At 49.0% G+C, this 18,747-nt stretch overlaps 1 long non-coding RNA gene across 1 annotated transcript in view; it reads right to left on the bottom strand.

The window, feature by feature from the left end:
- The window catches only part of LOC141976577 (uncharacterized), an 84,970-nt gene extending 73,128 nt beyond the window's left edge, over positions 1 to 11,842 (bottom strand). The window contains exon 1 of the long non-coding RNA XR_012636134.1: positions 11,580 to 11,842. This is a non-coding gene — a long non-coding RNA (uncharacterized LOC141976577). The remainder of the gene's footprint in view (positions 1 to 11,579) is intronic.
- Between the last annotated feature and the right edge of the window lie 6,905 nt (positions 11,843 to 18,747).

Below are 18,747 nucleotides of genomic sequence, written 5' to 3'. Positions count from 1 at the left end.
TGGAAAGGAATGGGTTAGGTTACAGATACAGAGAGCTTCCCTCTAACCTTCCCAAATTCACTCCCCACTCTGTCCTGGCCCCTCAGTCCCTCCCCGTCCCCTCCTTGTGCTGTATAAACACCCTGCAGTAATACTACACAGCTAGACCTGGAGACGGCAGTTGCATCCAGACACGAGCCCCACTGCACATTTCACAGGGGATGATGTTCGGGAACATCCACATTATTCCCCCTTCTCTTTGTGTGAGTAGCATATTGACAGCTGAAACCTTTCTGATTTCTTGTAATTACCAAAAGCTTCCACAAGGTGTCAATGGCTCCCCACTCCTCAAAATGCCCCACTCTCACCCCCTCTGTAGTAGGATGACCATATGTCCTGTTTTGGCAGGGACAGTCCCCTTTTTCAGCTCTGTTCTGGCCGTCCCTACTTTTTCACTAAAACTGGACATTTGCCCTGATTTGTGAAGGCAGCGCTGTCCCCCTGGGCAGCAGTCCCCGCTCTCCGCTTGTCACGACAGGCAGTTATTATGGCTAGGTCAACCTAGGACAGCTCTTCACTGCTTGCATTACAGGATAGTGAAGAGTTTTCTTAAAAGGATTGAACCTCAGCAATGTATAATCCCTTCCCAAGGAGCCTGGTGTTCTGGTAAAATGAGTGTGCTGCACACATTAAAATGGTGCACTCCTCCCTGAGCTCAGTGACTGCAGTCGTGACTGGTCTTTGAGTAGGACGCCCGAAGAGTAGGGTGACAGAGTGGAGAGCAGAGAGCTGTGGCTGCTGCCAGGGGGATCAGCTCTGAAGGCAGCGATGCCCGCCAGCAGTAGCAGAGAAATTTGCTGCTGTCAGGCGGTGCTAATTTCAGACCTGGCCCCCAGGGAAGCATCCCCACTTGCTGGCTGCAGGGCAGAGCAGAGAAGTAAGGGTGACATGGTATTGCCACCCTTACTTCTGCGCTGCCTCCGAGTCTGAGCCTTCCTTACTGTGAGGCTCACTACAGAATGCTTTGAGCAACTTAACCGGAGGCTGTACAGAAGCACTAAATTAATTTTCTTATCAGCTCAGTGCAAGGTCAGCCCCAAGAAAGTAGGAACTGATGGGCACAGATCATGGCTACATGGATTGTCAGCATCCGCAGGGTTGAAGGGTGTCGCATGCGGGTCATCCGATGGGGTTGGTGGCAGTGCTCTAATTCGTAAACGCTGATTTTTACTGGTTGGCTGAGTTGCAGCCACAGGCTGAAAGCAGCGAGATGGTCTCTTCCCAGCTCCAGTGTTTGCCTCGCTTGGGAGCCTGAGTGTTGAGACAGTGTGAAATAGGAAGGGCTTTTAATTGCACATTTTGTGGCAGCTAAGAGTCCCCCTGAGCCAAACAGGCTGCCTGCCGTATAGGCAGAGTGCTGTGTTCAGCTGCTGGGCTGGGCCAGTGTTCTGAGAGAGCCCTGTGAAGGAACACTTGCAAATCAATTCTACCCTGGTGCTTCAGTAGCGGATTTACCAGGCCATGGAGATCTCTGGTGTAAACCCTTCGACTTGGAGATTAACTTGGCCCATAGCAAGAAATTGGTTCAGCAAAACAGGGGCTAGCAGGAGCTGGGTCCCAGCCAGAGGCAGACTGACATCAGGGGCCGCGAGTTATATACACTCATGGTGCCTGGGCTCCAGAAATATACAGGGCCTGGCTCCACCAACATTTGGGGCCAGGTCTCTCCCCCAGCCCTGCCAACTGCCCTTCTGCACCTCCCCCAAATGTGCCCCAGCCCCCACTTGCTGCCCCCGCGCACCTGCCCTGGCCCCTGAGACTGCAGCTCACACGGACTCTGCTCTGCGGGCTCCCCGCATCAACTGCTGCTGCAGGGTCCTAGTGCCGCCGACTTTCACTAATGGCAGGGCAGGCTGCCCTTACCCTGCCCTTCCGCCCTAGCCTTGAGCCTCTCCAATGTCCCAAACCCCTCAATGCCAGCCCCAGACAGAGCCCTCATCCCCCCACACCCTAATCCTCTGTCCCAGCCCTGAGCCCCTCCCATACCCCAAACCCCTCATCCCCAGCCCTCATCCCCCCACACCCTAATCCTCTGCCCCAGCCCTGAGCCTCTCCCATACCCCAAACCTCTCATCCTCGGCCCCACAGCCCTCACCCCTGAACCTGCTCCTATCCCCAAATTCCCTCCCAGAGCCTGCACCCCTCCCCCTTCCCACACACCCCCTCCGTCCCCCAAATGCCATCCCAGAGCCTGCACCCCCTCCACCCCCAAACACTGTCCCAGACCCTGCACCCCTCATCCCCTCCTGCACCCCCACCCCCTGCCCCAGCCCGGAGCCTACACCCAGCACCCAAACTCCAGCCCAGGGCCTGCAGCCCTCCTGCACCCTAATCCCCAGCCCAGGGCCTGCACCCCAGACCTCCTCCCCCCACCCAAACTCCCTCCCAGAGCCTTAGACAGGTGGGGGGTGGAGTTGGGGGGGGAAGACACAGGTTCTGGGCACCACCAAAATTTCTACAGACCTGCCACCCATCTGACATCATGTATCCAAAACATCCCTACAAGGAGCGCACACAGTTCATTCACACATATGATCTCCTTTGTCAAGGGCTGGTTATGTTACAAGTAAGGGTGGCAATACCACCATGCTACTCTTACTTCTGTGCTGCTGCTGGGGGGGCACTGTCTTCAGAGCCAGGCACGCCAGCAAGCAGCTGATGCTCTCCATTGCTCAGCTGTGAAGGCAATGCTGCCACCAGTCACATGATGTTGCCAGGTGATGCTTTTATTCTTTTTTGGGGGGAGAGAGGGGGGGAGGAAGGACTTGTGCATACCTGTGTCCTTAGAAGAATCAATAGTTTGTGTGTGGTCATTTTTTGCTATAAAAATGTCTAGGAAACATCTGTGCAATTGTAATGAAGACCTCCAAAAACAGTTCAAGTTTTTAAAAAAAAGACAGGTTTCAGAGACACTTCAACATTAGACAACAGCAAAGTTGTATGTGAAACATGAAGAGCACATGTCTCCATTGCTAATGGTGGTCAAAATGACATTACCCAGCACCTTCAAAGCAAGAAACACACTTATGCTAGTAAAAGTAAGTGTTTAACACCAAGTGTTTCTGGATTTTTTCTGAGGCAAGACACAGAAACTAAAAGTTTTTGCCAGTGAGGGAGTGTTTGCTTACCACTCAGTGCAGCACGGACACAGTTTCCTTTCTAGTGGCTGGTTTCAGAGTAGCAGCCGTGTTAGTCTGTATCCGCAAAAAGAAAAGGAGGACTTGTGGCACCTTAGAGACTAACCAATTTATTTGAGCATAAGCTTTCGTGAGCTACAGCTCACTTCATTGGATGCTTCATCATTCAAGCTTATGCTCAAATAAATTTGTCAGTCTCTAAGGTGCCACAAGTCCTCCTTTTCTTTTTTCTAGTGACTGTACATCACAGTTAATTAGGAAACTATGCTAATCTAAGGGCATGACGACACTTGCAGATGTAGAAGGCTGGGAGTTAAACCACCCTTCGGAGACCACAGCAGGGAAAACGCTGCCGAGTGTTTACACGCTCAGCTGGAAGTGCACTGGCATGGCCACATTAGCAGCTCTTGCAATGCCACAAAGAGCAGTGCACTGTGGTAGCTATCCCAGCGTTCAAGTGTCTGCAACATGCTTTTCAAAATGAGGAGGGTGGGGTGGAATGTGTATGTGGAGGGAGAGAGAGTGGGTTTTTGGGGTGCTGAGAGTGTGTCAGCGTGCTGTCTTGTAAGTTCAGACCCCCCTCCCCCTGCCTCTCTCACACCCTCACAGCAAGCAACATTCCACACTAACAGTTGCTTTGTCCCAGGGCAGATAAGCAGCTGGCTGTCAGAAACGGAGCTTTGAAAGGGGATAGCCGCATTCCTCCAGCCGACTCCAAAACACTGACTAGTCACTTGACTTAAGGGGATTACGGGGTGTTTCGGGAGGCCGATCGCAGCGCAGTAATGCAACACCTCGTCCACACGGACGCCGGGGCATTTCAGCCGAGGCGCAACCAGCGTTATGCTTCTCGGGGAGGTGGATTACCAGGCGCGCTCCAGCTGCAGAGTCCAGGCACTCTAAGTGCCTTGCCAGTGTGGACGGGTTGGGAGTTAGGGCACCTGGGGCTGCTTTAATGCACTCTAACTTGCAAGCGTAGCCAAGCCCTAAGTTTTCCTCTGCTCGCACAAAATCTGAGGCAATCGTTTGCAACGTCTTAGCCCCTTTATCCATTGAAAACGTGCAGCTTGAGTTGGACAAGCGTTCCTTTGTTACTCTTGCTCACTCCTGGTCTACATGCTTCCCAAGATACACAAACAGGGGAACCCAGGCAGACCCATCATAGCTGGCTATGGCACTCTTACTGAAGGAATATCGGGATTCATAGAAACCATCCTTAAAGTGCTCACCACACAAAATAAATGTAAGAGCAGTAGGACAATGGAACAGACGCCTAGGAAGGTTGTGGAAGCTCCTTCACTGGAGGTTTTCAGGAGGAGGCTGGAGCCATCTGGCTGCATGGGCGATGGGTAGAGTCCCCCCTTCGGGGAGGCTAGCCCCGGCTCCGCCACTTCCACCCCCCTCCCATGGCTGGAGCCCCGAGACCTCCTCCCCACCCCGCAGCAAGCGTAGTGCGAGAAACTGCTACCTGTAGGAATTTGCTACATCTGATAGCATTTTTTTTACAATCCCTTACATATGAGTAACTGCTACAGGTAGCAAATTCCTAGAGCTAGCAGTTTCTCGCACTACACCGGGACCCCCAGACCGCTCCCCCGGAGGAGCCCTGAGACACCCCTCTCGGCCGGAGGAGTCCCCCCAGCTCTGGAGGAGCCTGGGGCCAGCCAAAGCCTCAAGCCCCTCTGTGACATTCTATACCTTGGGGGACCATCCTGGAACCCCCATATTCATATAATCATGATCTTACATATAAAGCATGTCTTGTAAGGTATCAGGGGAAAGGTTATGACCTGCTGAAAGCCATTTCTTTATCCATATATGTATATCATTAATACATATGAAGTTATGAGAATTGTGTTGTATGATTGTCACTAAAACATGCTGTAAGTTCAGGAATCCGCCAGATATTAGCTCCCCGGAGGCAACAAGGAAAGTAACCAACGCCTGGGTTACAACATCCATCAACAGCCACTGTCCAGCAAGGGAGCTGCAATTCAATGACTCACCTGCATAAGGCCACACCAGGGGAATTGCTCAACTTTGTCTGGGGACTCAGCAATGCCCCAGACATTCCTGGACTTTTGTTTTCTAAGCACATGGACTGAGGGCATAAAACAGACACAGAAGCCATGTTCTGGGCCCTTCTCCTGCCCCACCTATGCTGCAAGCACCTAAGACACTGAGAAGAAAACAAGACTCCAACAGAGGAGATTGTTCCTTAAATCTGGGCCAAACCTGTATATTAAGGACTGCAGTATCCAGTGGGGTGAGAAAAACTGCTTAATCTAGATGTTGTCCAGTCTAATAGGGTTGAGAGTTTAGACTGTGTACTTATATTTTATTTCCTTTGGTAACTAACTCTGACTTTTTGCCTACCACTTAATATCACTTAAAATCCATAGTTTATAGTCAATAAATTTGTTTAATTGTTTATCTTTACCAGTGAGTTTGTATGAAGCGTGGGGTAAATCTGCTCAGGTTTGACAAAGGCTGGTGTATGTCCACTTTCCATTATTGAAGTGGTGAACCAATTAATAAATTTGCACTGCCCATCTTGAGCAGTGCAAGATGGTATATTCTTGAGGTACAGTGCCAGGAGCTGGGGGGATTTGGCTGGTGCCTTTCTCTGTGTGATTCATGAGTGGCTCTGGGAGCATTCATGCAATCTAGCTGGGTGTGGGGTTCCACATGCGGTTGTGCTGAGTGATCACAGCACCTGGAGGGGTTTGCTACTGGTCACTAGCAAGACATTGTGAGAGACAGCCCAGGCTGGAGAGGGTTAAGGGGGCACAGCAGTCCCACAGGCCCGGGCTGCACCCCAGGAGGGGATCCCATCACCCCCCAACCTGCTCAGAGGAGTCCAGGGTCAGCTGCAGCCACATCGTGCTGTGCCTTCCCTCCCCAGACCCTGAAGAAAAGCATCTCCCAGACTTTCCTCCAGAAGAAGCTTTTGATGAGCCTCATGCAGGTTCTGGGGTGGCTGAGGAGGTGGTATGTGCTGAAGCTGAATAGCACATACCGCCTCCTCAGCCACCCTGGAACCTGCATAGGGCATAATAAATCAAAAACTTCCCCCCCAAAACCCAGCAACTGGGGGTTCGGCGGCCGCAGCAGCACCAGGGAAGGCTGAGCCTGCCCTGGCCTATTATACCCACCACCCATGGCTGGCCGTCCTTCTGATTCCCTTAGTAACATTACTACAGAATTCCTCAATATCTTCACTGATGCATTGCTCATTCACATATTCCTCACTTTTGCTTCTAAAGAATTTCCAAATTGCCTATTTAGTGGGGATATTATCCTTGCCTTCAGTATTTCCTTGATCTATAGTTAATGTCAGGAAGTGGTCACTACCCAGTCCTTCCTCTCTGTACATTTCCCTGCTGCATTCACTTGCTATGGTGCTAGAAGTTCTTCCCAGTTCCAGACATGAGAAACTTCTGTCTGCCGTATTGAACCTGGTAGGTACTCCATCATTTAATGTCACAAAGTTATTCTCTTCAAGGAATTTCTGTAAATATTTTCCACTGTTATCTTTTTCCTTACTTCCCCACAATCTGCTGTGACTACTCAGATCAGCACACATAATGAAAGGGCATGTGACATCTGCAATCAATTCTTTCAGGTCCATAGCCTAGTTTCCTGCATAGGCTATTGTGACACCCACAGGGTACAACCTGGACTGTGGGACCACGGTGTCCCCTTTTACTTTTTGGATCAGGGTTCCTCTCATACTGCTCTGCTAGTGACAAGCAACCCCTTCAGGCTTCATTCTCACACAACCATTAGCCTGTGAAGGCATACCCACGGCTCTCACAGCCTCTCATGAACTATACACAGGAAGACACCAGCAAATCCCCCCAGCCACAGCCTTGCACCCTAGAAATGTACTATCTTACATTGCTCAAGACCTTCCCTTAAACAATGCACAGTAATTAATTAGTTTGCCACTTCATCAAAGGCTAGTGGACATTCACCAGCCTTTGCAATATGAGCAGATTCCCCAAGCACTTTAGACAAACTCGCTGGTAAGGATAAAACATAAAAATAAGTTTATTAACTGCAGAAAGATAGGTTTTAAGTGATTATAAGGGTTAGGCATAAAGGTCAGAGATAGTTACCTTAAGAACATAAAAAGTAAGCATGGTTTCTAAATCCTAAACTTTTAGCCTAAGCAAGAGTTGAATTGAACAGCTTTTTTCACCCTGACAGATGGTACAAGCAGGTTACAGTTCCTCAATACACAGGCTGGATTCCCTTTCCAACCTGGAACCACTCTTCCCCAGTTCAAAGGCTTTTTCTGACAGACATTCTTCCAGGTGTTGATTTGGGAGGGAGAAAGGCCAAGTGATGATGTCACTTCCACTCTGTGACACAGGACCAGAAAGGGTTACACAACTAGCAAACTGACCCAAATTCAGCCTTTAGAGACATGTTAGAGAAGTATATAAATGGTAATTAGGGCTATTCCTTATAAATAGTTAACATAGCCATGTTAAATGAACTAAGGCTTTGAAATGCAAACCTGTATTGTTAAAGAATTAGAGGTAATACTAATTGTATGTGTTTACTTATGGCTTGTTAATGTTAACCATGTAAACAGTCAACTGACAACCAACTGTAACAGCACCACCGGCCAGTCCTCAGCAATCACTAACCAACAACCAACCACTAACCGCCCCAACGGCCAGTCCCCAACAATCAGCAACCAACAACCAACCGCAAACAGTCCCCAGCAATCGGTAACCGACAACCAACCATAACAGCCCCAACAGCCAGTCCCCAACAATCAGGAACCCATCACCAACCACTAACAACCCCAACGGCCAATCCCCGGCAATCAGTAACCAATCACCAGCCACTAACAACCCCTGTCAGTAACCGATCCTTTATAGGTTTCAGAGTAGCAGCCACGTTAGTCTGTATTTGCAAAAAGAAAAGGAGGACTTGTGGCACCTTAGAGACTAACCAATTTATTTGAGCATAAGCTTTCGTGAGCTACAGCTCACTTTATGCATCCGATGAAGTGAGCTGTAGCTCACAAAAGCTTATGCTCAAATAAATTGGTTAGTCTCTAAGGTGCCACAAGTACTCCTTTTTGCAATCCTTTATAGGTCACCAATAATCTGCTCTACATTACAGCAATCAGCCATCCGTAGTAATCAATTCGAGCCATCAGTAATCAACCCTCCCGTCGCAGCTATTGATAATAGCCATCAATAACCAATTAGTCATCAAGAATCAGCCACCATCAAAGCAACCAGCAATCGACAGCAATCAATAATTAACTAGAGTAATCAGTGATGTGCCCCATCATAGCACTTAGCGACTGATAATAGTAACTATTATCAATTAGAGTCAGGAGTAATCAATCATCCAACAATCAATAATCAGTAATAGTAATAATCAATTACAATAATCAGTATTACATCACAGCAATCAGCAAGCAATCATCTTAATAATCAGTTATAATAATCACTAATCAGTGTCCAGCTTATTAGTGAATAAGCAATAATTGATCATTACTAGGTTATAATAGCAGTGATCAATATAAATAATCAGCAATCAGTAACAAAAAATCAGTAATCGTTTAATTACTTATCAAAATAATTGTTAGTAAAAATAATCAAAAAGCAATTAGCATAGGAATCTATAACTGAATAGCAATAATAGTTAGCTGTAGATATCAGTATTAATAATAACTGATCAGAATTGGTAGTAAGTAAACAGTAATCCATAGTAACCAATAACTAGGAATGAGGAATATTCTTCAGTATTTGGCAGCAATAGCCAATCTTAGTAAAGGAGACTGATAATCAATGTGGGCCGGATTCACAAAGGGACGTAGGCACCTAATTGCCACTTCAGGCGGCTAAATCCCAGAATCAGATCACACTGAGAGTCACCAAACCTCTGCTCAGCTGCTCGTGAACCCTGAAGTTGCCTTAACTCACCTGGCGCCTGAATTTTTGAAATAAAAATTCCTTAGGTACCTATGTTCCTGCTTCTGAGCCCGCGCACTGCAGCTCCACGCCAGGCATCTGGATGCCTAAGTCCCAGAGCCATGCATGAACCGGGAAAATAGGAGTTCTTCCACTTAACTAGCCTGGGGCTTGATCTGGTCAGCATACTCAGAGCTTGCCTACTGGATCAGGCCCCTATAGCCAAGCTAACACAAAACAACTACAGGGAGGGGGGCAGAGGCCCTTGCTCGTGACTTTTAGCCCAGTGGTTAGGGTACTCACCTAAGGCATGGGAGATCCCCAGTTCAACTCCCCTTTCCATCTGAGAGAGGGGAGGAGAATTAGGATCTGCCACCCTCCACATGGGTGTTGTAACCACTGGGCTTGAGGATACCCTTATCTGGGGAAAAGCCCCCAGTCACTCTTATTGAAGCTGTGCCACTGTGGAGAAATAATTTAAAAAGTTATCGGAGCAGGGTGTCTGGATCCCAGGTCTCCCACCTCTCCGATGAGTGTACCAAGCACTAGACTACTCAGTCATTCTTGTTTTCCCTCTAGCCCCATGAGTTTTCCATTGTTTATCCACACTGGAACAGCTTCAATATGAGAGAGTGAAGGAATCCCCTTCCTGAGCAGTGCCACACCGAAATTCGTTTGTGAATCTGTTAGGGGGCTTATTCCTTCACCCGCTTACTTCCCTGGTCCTTCTCGCATGAACAGAGAGCAACAATACCCGAAGTCCAAAGGTGCAAACAATTCGATGTTTATTGGGGTGAACTTCCAGCAAGCAATGATTCCAATTTTGTCCCCCTTCCCAGCTCTTACACCACAGAGCCTTACACCTGTGTCCCTGTTCCCATTTCCCCCTTTAGCAAAACATGATTCCAGTTTCTTTACCCCCATTCCCTGTTCCCATTTCCCCCTTTAGCAAAACATGATTCCAGTTTCTTTACCCCCATTCCCTGTTCCCATTTCCCCCCCCAACCCGCACTTCCTGATTGACTGCAGACTATATAGTAAAACTTGAGTTCTGCTTTGCTATATCTTAACCAATCATTTTCCTGAAATTTAACTAACCGATCCTAACATATTGTAACCAATTATATCCCACCACCTTAATTAGTTTACACCCAGCAAAATTAATTATACAGCAGACAGGAACAATCACAGAACCAGACAGAGATTACACAGATAAACAATACCAAAGTGGGAACTATAATGACAAAACAATACAGAAGTGAGGATTTCACATCCCAGCTATTGATAAGTGAGTTCTTGCCAGACAGGATGCTATCAAACTAAGTTTCCTTTTACATTTTCTAGGCACTTCCCTTTCTCTGGAGGCGATAGGCACTATCAGGACAGGATTGTATTCCTAACAACCCAATAGCACCTTATTTCAATGTGACTAGTTTGGAATGTGAGGATGTGACCATACACTTCCCAGCTTATGGCTGCCTCTGGTGCTTAGCCAAAGGCCTTAGCCTAAGAACAGGGCCTCAGACTGTCACAGTAAGAGAAGGCCCTTACACCAGCAGACAGTGATTTTGATTCTTTCTTTTATATCTCTATAACTAGCCAAGTGATAAGAATACACCTAAATTCTTCGAGTACAGGCCTTTACCAACAGGCCTGAATATCTATATCCTAACAGAATCTATCCCCAAATATAATTGATCAGCAGAAAATAAGTGTTTATCTTAGTATGAATGATAATTGGATTTGTGTGACAGTCTGTACCTCAAAGTAGCAGCCTTGAACCTCCATATTCACCATGGTGATATGATTACGATATGTTTTCTACAAAGTAAACCTTGTAAGGTATCATTTTAAAAGTCTTGATCTGTTGAACATTAATATCCCGTTGGATTGTATGAACTAGCATGGTTTGTGAAGTTATGAAGCATTTCTATATGTGTGTTACTGAAATAGGTTGTGAAGTTGGGAACACCCACAACCAGCCTTTCAGTTACAACAAAGGAGTAGCCATCAGTAGCCAGACAGCGTTAATGGCTCATCAACACCCCTCAAAAAAAGAATCCACTATCCCAGAGACCCCTTAGAGAAGGCACATATGCAACGGAGACTGCTTGACCACTGGGGACTGCCTGATCCCCACTTCACAGCAAAGATCTTTCCAGCAAGCTGAAGAAGTATAAAAGAGGGTGTGACTGGGGTCCCAGGGGGGTCACCCTGAGATTGCTTAATTGCAAATTGCAAAGAATGGGGCAGAGAATCCCCAAAACTGATGGTTATTGCCAGCAACAAAAACAGCTTCCACAATGCTTTACTGGTTACCCAGCAGGCAAAAATAGTTCCTTTAAAGCAACCCAGCCCTGGGCGTCCACCCACAGAGCCAAGTCAGATATGATGAGGATTACTGAAAACCTGGTTCATCATATAGAAAGCTGTGCCAAGCCTAAAGGCTGGGACACCTTACCTCCCAGGTCAGTGACTATTTCAGCTCTTGCCCTAGTGCCCGCAGCCAACCCCCGTGAACTAAACGAAGCTGGATGGCAAAGACTCGGCAGAGAGCACTGGTTAAGAGAGCAGGGTCCAGCCGGCTTGACTGGAGACCGGAGCTCAGCTCCCCGTAGCGATGCTGCGCTTCAGGGCTGCCCTGCGCCCCTTTCAGGATCAGTCCATCCGCTCATAAGGCCCCAATATTCCGCCTCGGGGTGGTCCCGAGGGGGCAGGAGGCCGCGACCCCCCGACTCAAACCGCCCCTGAACGAAGCTTTTGATCTGGCGACTGGGGAGCGGTGGCCGTTTGCCGGCACCAGACAGACACCGGCTATCGCTGAGTCGCGGCGCAGGCGCAGGGGGCTCGGGCCCCTCACGCCCCACCCCAGCGTCGGGGCGGTCACTGCGCATGTGCACAGCCGGCCCCCAGCGAGTCGAGCTCCGAGCAAAAGCGGGGCTGAAGCTCCGGCTGCCTCCTTGGCGCCGGAAGCGGGGCTGCCCCTAGTCACGTGGGCTCGGGCGCTGCCGCTCGGAAGTGTTGCTGGGGGGAAGGGCTGGTTGAGCGGTCGGCGGAGCGGGGGAGTCGTTTTGCTGAAACACCGGCCGGATGTGAAGGGTAGAAGGGAGCGAGCTGGTGGTGGCCCGGTGAGTTCCCTGACCGCCCGCCCGGGGATAAACACCCCTCCCCGGGAGAGAATGGGATCGTCCGCGCCTCATGCACAGAGCGGGGCGGGCGAGACCATTTATGCGCCCGGGGAGGATCGGGGAGACCAGGGGGAGGATGGACTTGCGGATGGGGGAGACCATTATGTGGGGAGGATTATGATGTGTTGAGGGTGATTGGGGCGGGGAGTGGATGGAGACGGGGGATACTATTGTGTGCACCCTGAGGGGGGAGGGGATGTGGTTGCACATGGGGGGGAGGCAGGAAGGGGATGGGGGAGACCATCTTGTGCACCTGGTGGGGATGGGGTAGCAGATGGGGGATACTAATGTGGGGGGGGCAGGGAGGAGATGGGGGAGACCATTGTGGGGGGTGGATGGGGGAGACCATTGTATGAACCCTACGGAGTGGGTGTGGATGGGGCGGGAAGACCACTCTGTGCGTGCCCTGTGGGGAGTCCTAGATCCCGAGGTAGAAGGGACCCTTCCCGTAAGCTAGCACGGCCCAGAGAACTGCCCCACACTGATCCCCGGGGCAGAGCTCTTACGAAAACATCCTATCCGGGTTCAGAAATGGCAACTGATGGAGAATCCGCCACCACCCCAGGCACCTTCTTCCAATGATTCGTCACCTTCCCCATTGTACAGTTACGCCTTATTGCCAGACTGAATTTGTCTGGCTTCAGCTTCCAGCCATTGGGTCATGTTCGAGCTTTCTCTCCTAGACTGAAGAGCATGTTGTTAAATATTTGTTCCCCATGTCGGTTCCATTTTAAAACAAAACAAAAGTCCTTGAGCCCACTCTTCTCTCAATTCCTTTCCTCCAGTTCCATCCGAGACCCTCTCCAATCTGGCTTCCAGTCCCAACGCTACACTGGCGCAGCTCTCACCAAAATCTCCAGTGACCTGTCTCTAGCCAAATCTCAGAGTCACTGCTCCATCCTCATCCTTCTTCTCCAGCCAGCCACCGACCTTTGATGCAGTTGACCATGCTATTTTTCTTGCAGTCTAGTCCTCCTTGGGCTTCTGTGACTCTGTCCTCTCCTGGTTCTCCTCCTACCTCTCTAATCACTCCTTCACCATGTCCTTCGGAGAATCCTCCTCATTCCCCCTCCGACTTCTGTAGGGTGTGACAAATGTGGGAATTTTGCTAATATCTGTATGATTTGTATGTGTGCCTCAGTTTCTCTCCGTGTTTTGCATTGCTGTGGATGGAATGTAAAGGGTTAAAAAGCTGCTTTAGGGACAGAGCAGGAGACATGACATAAGACATTGGGTCAGGTAACTATTCATAGAATCACAGAATATCAGGGTTGGAAGGGACCTCAGGAGGTCATCTAGTCCAACCCCCTGCTCAAAGCAGGACCAATCACCAACTAAATCATCCCAGCCAGGGCTTTGTCAAGCCTGACCTTAAAAACGTCAAAGGAAGGAGATTCCACCACCTTCCTAGGTAACGCATTCCAATGCTTCACCACCCTCCTAGTGAAAAAGTTTTTCCTAATATCCAATCTAAACCTCCCCCACTGGAACTTGAGACCATTACTCCTTGTTCTGTCATCTGCTACCACTGAGAACAGTCTAGAGCCATCCTCTTTGGAACCACCTTTCAGGTAGTTGAAAGCAGCTATCAAATCCCCCCTCATTCTTCTCTTCTGCAGACTAAACAATCCCAGTTCCCTCAGCCTCTCCTCATAAGTCATGTGTTCCAGTCCCCTCATTATTTTTGTTGCCCTCCGCTGGACTCTCTCCAATTTATTCACATCCTTCTTGCAGTGTGGGGCCCAAAACTGGACACAGTACTCCAGATGAGGCCTCACCAATGCCGAATAGAGGGGAAAGATGACCTCCCTCGATCTGCTGGCAATGCCCCGACTTATACAGCCCAAAATGCTGTTAGCCTTCTTGGCAACAAGGGCACACTGTTGACTGATATCCAGCTTCTCATCCACTGTAACTCCTAGGTCTTTTTCTGCAGAACTGCTGCCTAGCCATTCGGTCCCTAGTCTATAGCAGTGCATGGGATTCTTCCATCCTAAGTGCAGGACTCTGCACTTGTCTTTGTTGAATCTCATCACATTTCTTTGTCCCAATCCTCTAATTTATCTAGGTCCCTCTGTATCCTATCCCTACCCTCCAGCGTATCTACCTCTCCTCCCAGTTTAGTGTCATCTGCAAAGTTGCTGAGGGTACAATCCACACCATCCTCCAGATCATTAATGAAGATATTGAACAAAACTGGCCCCAGAACTGACCCTTAGGGCACTCCACTTGATACCGGCTGCCAACTAGACATGGAGCCATTGATCACTACCTGTTGAGCCCGATGATCTAGCCAGCTTTCTATCCATCTTATAGTCCATTTATCCAGCCCATACTTCTTTAACTTGCTGGCAACAATACTGTGGGAGACTGTATCAAAGGCTTTGCTAAAATCAAGGAATAACACGTCCACTGCTTTTCCCCTCATCCACAGAGCCAGTTATCTCATCATAGAAGGCAATTAGATTAGTCAGGCATGACTTGCCCTTGGTGAATCCATGCTGACTGTTCCTGATCACTTTCCTCTCCTCTAAGTGCTTCAGAATTGATTTCTTGAGGACCTGCTCCATGATTTTTCCAGGGATTGAGGTGAGGCTGACTGGCCTGTAGTTCCCAGGATCCTCCTCCTTCCCTTTTTTAAAGATGGGCACTACATTAGCCTTTTTCCTGTCGTCCGGGACCTCCCCCGATCGCCATGAGTTTTCAAAGATAATGGCCAATGGCTCTGCAATCACATTGGCCAACTCCTTTACCACTCTGGTGCAGCGCATCCGGCCCCATGGACTTGTGCTCGTCCAGCTTTACTAAATAGTCCCGAACCACTTCTTTCTCCACAGAGGGCTGGTCACCTCCTCCCCATGCTGTGCTGCCCAGTGCAGCAGTCTGGGAGCTGACCTTGTTCGTGAAGACAGAGGCAAAAAAAGCATTGAGTACTTTAGCATTTTCCACATCCTCTGTCACTAGGTTGCCTCCCTCATTCAGTAAGGGGCCCACACTTTCCTTGACTTTCTTCTTGTTGCTAACATACCTGAAGAAACCCTTCTTGTTATTCTTAACATCTCTTGCTAGCTGCAACTCCAGGTGTGATTTGGCCTTCCTGATTTCACTCCTGCATGCCCGAGCAATATTTTTGTACTCCTCCCTGGTCATTTGTCCAATCTTCCACTTCTTGTAAGCTTCCTTTTTGTGTTTAAGATCAGCAAGGATTTCACTGTTAAGCCAAGCTGTCGCCTGCCATATTTACTATCCTTTCTACACATCAGGATGGTTTGTTCCTGTAACCTCAATAAAGATTCTTTAAAATACAGCCAGCTCTCCTGGACTCCTTTCCCCCTCATGTTATTCTCCCAGGGGATCCTGCCCATCAGTTCCCTGAGGGAGTCAAAGTCTGCTTTTCTAAAGTCCAAGTCCGTATTCTGCTTCTCTCTTTTTTTCCGAGTCAGGATCCTGAAGTCGACCATCTCATGGTCACTACCTCCCAGGTTCCCCTCCACTTTTGCTTCCCCTAGTAATTGTCTGGGATGGTATCAATGGGTTGTTAAAGGACTAGCTGAAACCAACCCAGACCAGTGGAGCATCCTGAAAAACAATGGAAACCCGAATGGCAGGGACTTTCATGCCTAGCAACCAACAGCCAAAAGGAAGGAAGCAGACCAAAGAAAGACCCTGAGCTGGAGAACAAAGGGGGAGGTATCAGGTGGCTATGTTAAGAGCTAGTCTTTGGAAAGAAACAGATGCTGTCACCTAAGACGGACGGACAAAGAGACAGCCAAAATGGATTCTAGCAGCTTGACTGGGTGGAGCCCTGGCCTTGGCCAGTCTGAACTCTGTCTTCACCTTTGCTTCTCTGTGCTAACCTAAGGACTGCCCTGCTGTGTTCCAGTTGGCTAATAAACCCTGCTCTGTTTTGAAAGGGCTGCCTGGTGTCAGTGGAAATCCTTGATGAGGTGCATTGATCCCTGAAGAGGGCAGAAAGTCTCTGAACAGGAGTCTGTCTCAGTGAGACTTGTTGGGCAGAGCTCACAGGGTGAAGCAGGAGGGCTGGAGCCCAGAGTCTGAGGCTTTGAGGCATTGAAGCTGTGTGGCCTACCCTTAAGGATGAGTGAGACCCCTTGGGGGTCTGGCACACTGATGGTGTTCCTGCAAGGGGCTGTTCAAAATCTGGGGTATAGCACAGATCCCACGGGCCTGGGACGCTTGGTGGGAGCCGTGGGATGCTGAATGCACCAATAATATTTTGCAGTAAGTGACTTGCAGCAATAAAAACAAGATTAGTCAAAAGAAAAGGCAAGACAGTGATGTATATCCACCTCCCTAAGAAGAGCTGTGTAGGGAAAGAGAGTTAAATGTTGGGAAGTTAAACAAGGCCCAGCTCATTGCCTGTCTTGAGAAGAGTGATCGAGCCAGGGTCCAGGCCCAGGGAGTCATGAGAGAGTCTGAGGGCAACAGAGGCAGTAGCAGGGTGTCTTTACGACCTGACTCCCCATCGCCAGAGTTGGAACAGTGGAAGTTGGAGCTGGAAGTGAGAAAGCTTCAGCTAAAGGAACAGACACTAAAGGACCATGAAAAGGAGTGAGCTGATTGATAGAAACAGTACAAACATGAGGAGGAACAGCTCCAGCATGAACTGGCTAGGGAGAAGTGAAGGAGCACAAGGTCCCATACAAGGGTAGGTGGGGAGAGACCATGGGAAGCCAGTTCCGCAAGGAGTCTAGATACCAAATTGCTCCAGTTTATTGGGAGGTGGGATATAGATGCCATTGAAAAGGCTTGCAATTTGAACTTGGTTGACTCTGTGGACTGGCTTCACTGCCTCACGCTGTTACCTGGTCCCAAAGCTATAAGAGGCATATAGCCAGATGGGTGGAGTTGACACTGGGAGCTTTGTTGCTTACATTTGAATCGACACCTGGAGCTTCTAGGAAAAGGTTTCAGTGTGCACAAAAGACCCAGGGTGTGACGTATTTGGAAGCCACTACCCTGATGGGAGAATCTCTCTACAAATGGGGTAAAAAGGTGCAGGTATCAAAAAAGATATTAGAATTGGAAAAAGTGCAGAGAAGGGCATCAAAAATGATGAGGGGTTTGGAACAACTTCCATATGAGGAGAGATTAAAAAGACGGACTGTTCAGCTTAGAACACAGACAACTACTGGGGGTAATGACAGAGGTCTATAAAATCACGACTGGTGTGAAGGAAGTGTTATTTCCCCCTTCACGTAACACAAGAAGCAGGGGTCTCCTGATGAAATTAATAGGCAGGAGGTTTAAAACAAACATAAGGAAGTACTTCTTCACACAGTGCACAGTAAGTCTGTGCAACTCGTCGCCAAGGGATGTTCTGAAGGCCAAAAATATAACTGGGTTCGAAAAAGAATTAGAGAAGTTGATGGAGGATAGGTCTATCAATGGCTGTTAGCCAAGATGGTCAGAGACACAACTCCATGCTCTGGGTGTCCCTAAACCTCTCACTTCCAGAAGCTGGGACTGGACGACAAAGGGCAAATTAATCAATAATTGTCCTGTTCTGTTCATTCCCTCTGAAGCCTCTGGCAGTGGCCATTGTCAGAAAACAGGATACTGGGCTAGACGGACCATTGATCTGACCCAGTTTGGCTGTTCTTACATCGCTACACTGAAGGATTTATATAACCTATTGGGTTGAAACAACTCTGTGGGATCTGTCCCCATGAGTTTAAAATGTGGTCAGTGAACATTGTAGCGCAGTGTAGCGCAGGCCAACTGGGTGATGAGTTTGTGGATGGTAGGGCCCGGTGGTGAGGAGAACACTAAGGCCCAGGTTGGGTACCTAGAAGGGGGGGTCATCACACAGTTGCCCCAGAAGGGGAATTTGAGTTAACCCAAACCAAGGGAGGCCGCCAATCTGGGTTGAGCATCTCCAAGAGATCCCAAAGACCTGTGGTATGATATCTATGGATATTGTCCAAGGCTTGATGAAATGAGGTTTAAACAGGACTCTTGAAAGGTTAACTTGGTGAAAGCCAACCTTCAAGCCTGTGTGTGCGCCCGATGGGGGAGACCTGTGTGTGTGTTTGCACGCTCTATGGCACGGGGATGGGGGAGACCACTGTGTATGAATGCACCCTATCGGGGAAACCTGTGTGTGTGTGCGCTCTATGGCGTGGGGATGGGGGAGACCATTGTGTGAATGCACCAGATGGGGGAGACCATTGTGTGTGTGTGTATGCGTGTGCACGTGCACTCTATGGCATGGAGATGGGGGAGACCATTGTCTGTGAATGTACCCTATGGGGGAGACCAGTGTGTGTGTGTCCTATGTGGGGGCATGGGATGGGGATAGGGGAGACCACAGTGTGCACCCTCTGAGAAGGAAGAAACCACTGTGTGCATCCTCTGGGGGTGGATCAGCCTTCTGTGCATTGCGGCAGAGTCCGTGTCGACCTGTGAATTGCTTCAGGC

This window comes from Natator depressus, chromosome 23, assembly GCF_965152275.1.
Source record: "Natator depressus isolate rNatDep1 chromosome 23, rNatDep2.hap1, whole genome shotgun sequence".
NCBI lineage: Eukaryota > Metazoa > Chordata > Testudines > Cheloniidae > Natator > Natator depressus.
Note: the sequence above shows the minus strand (reverse complement) of the source record. Positions and strands in the feature narration are given on the sequence as shown.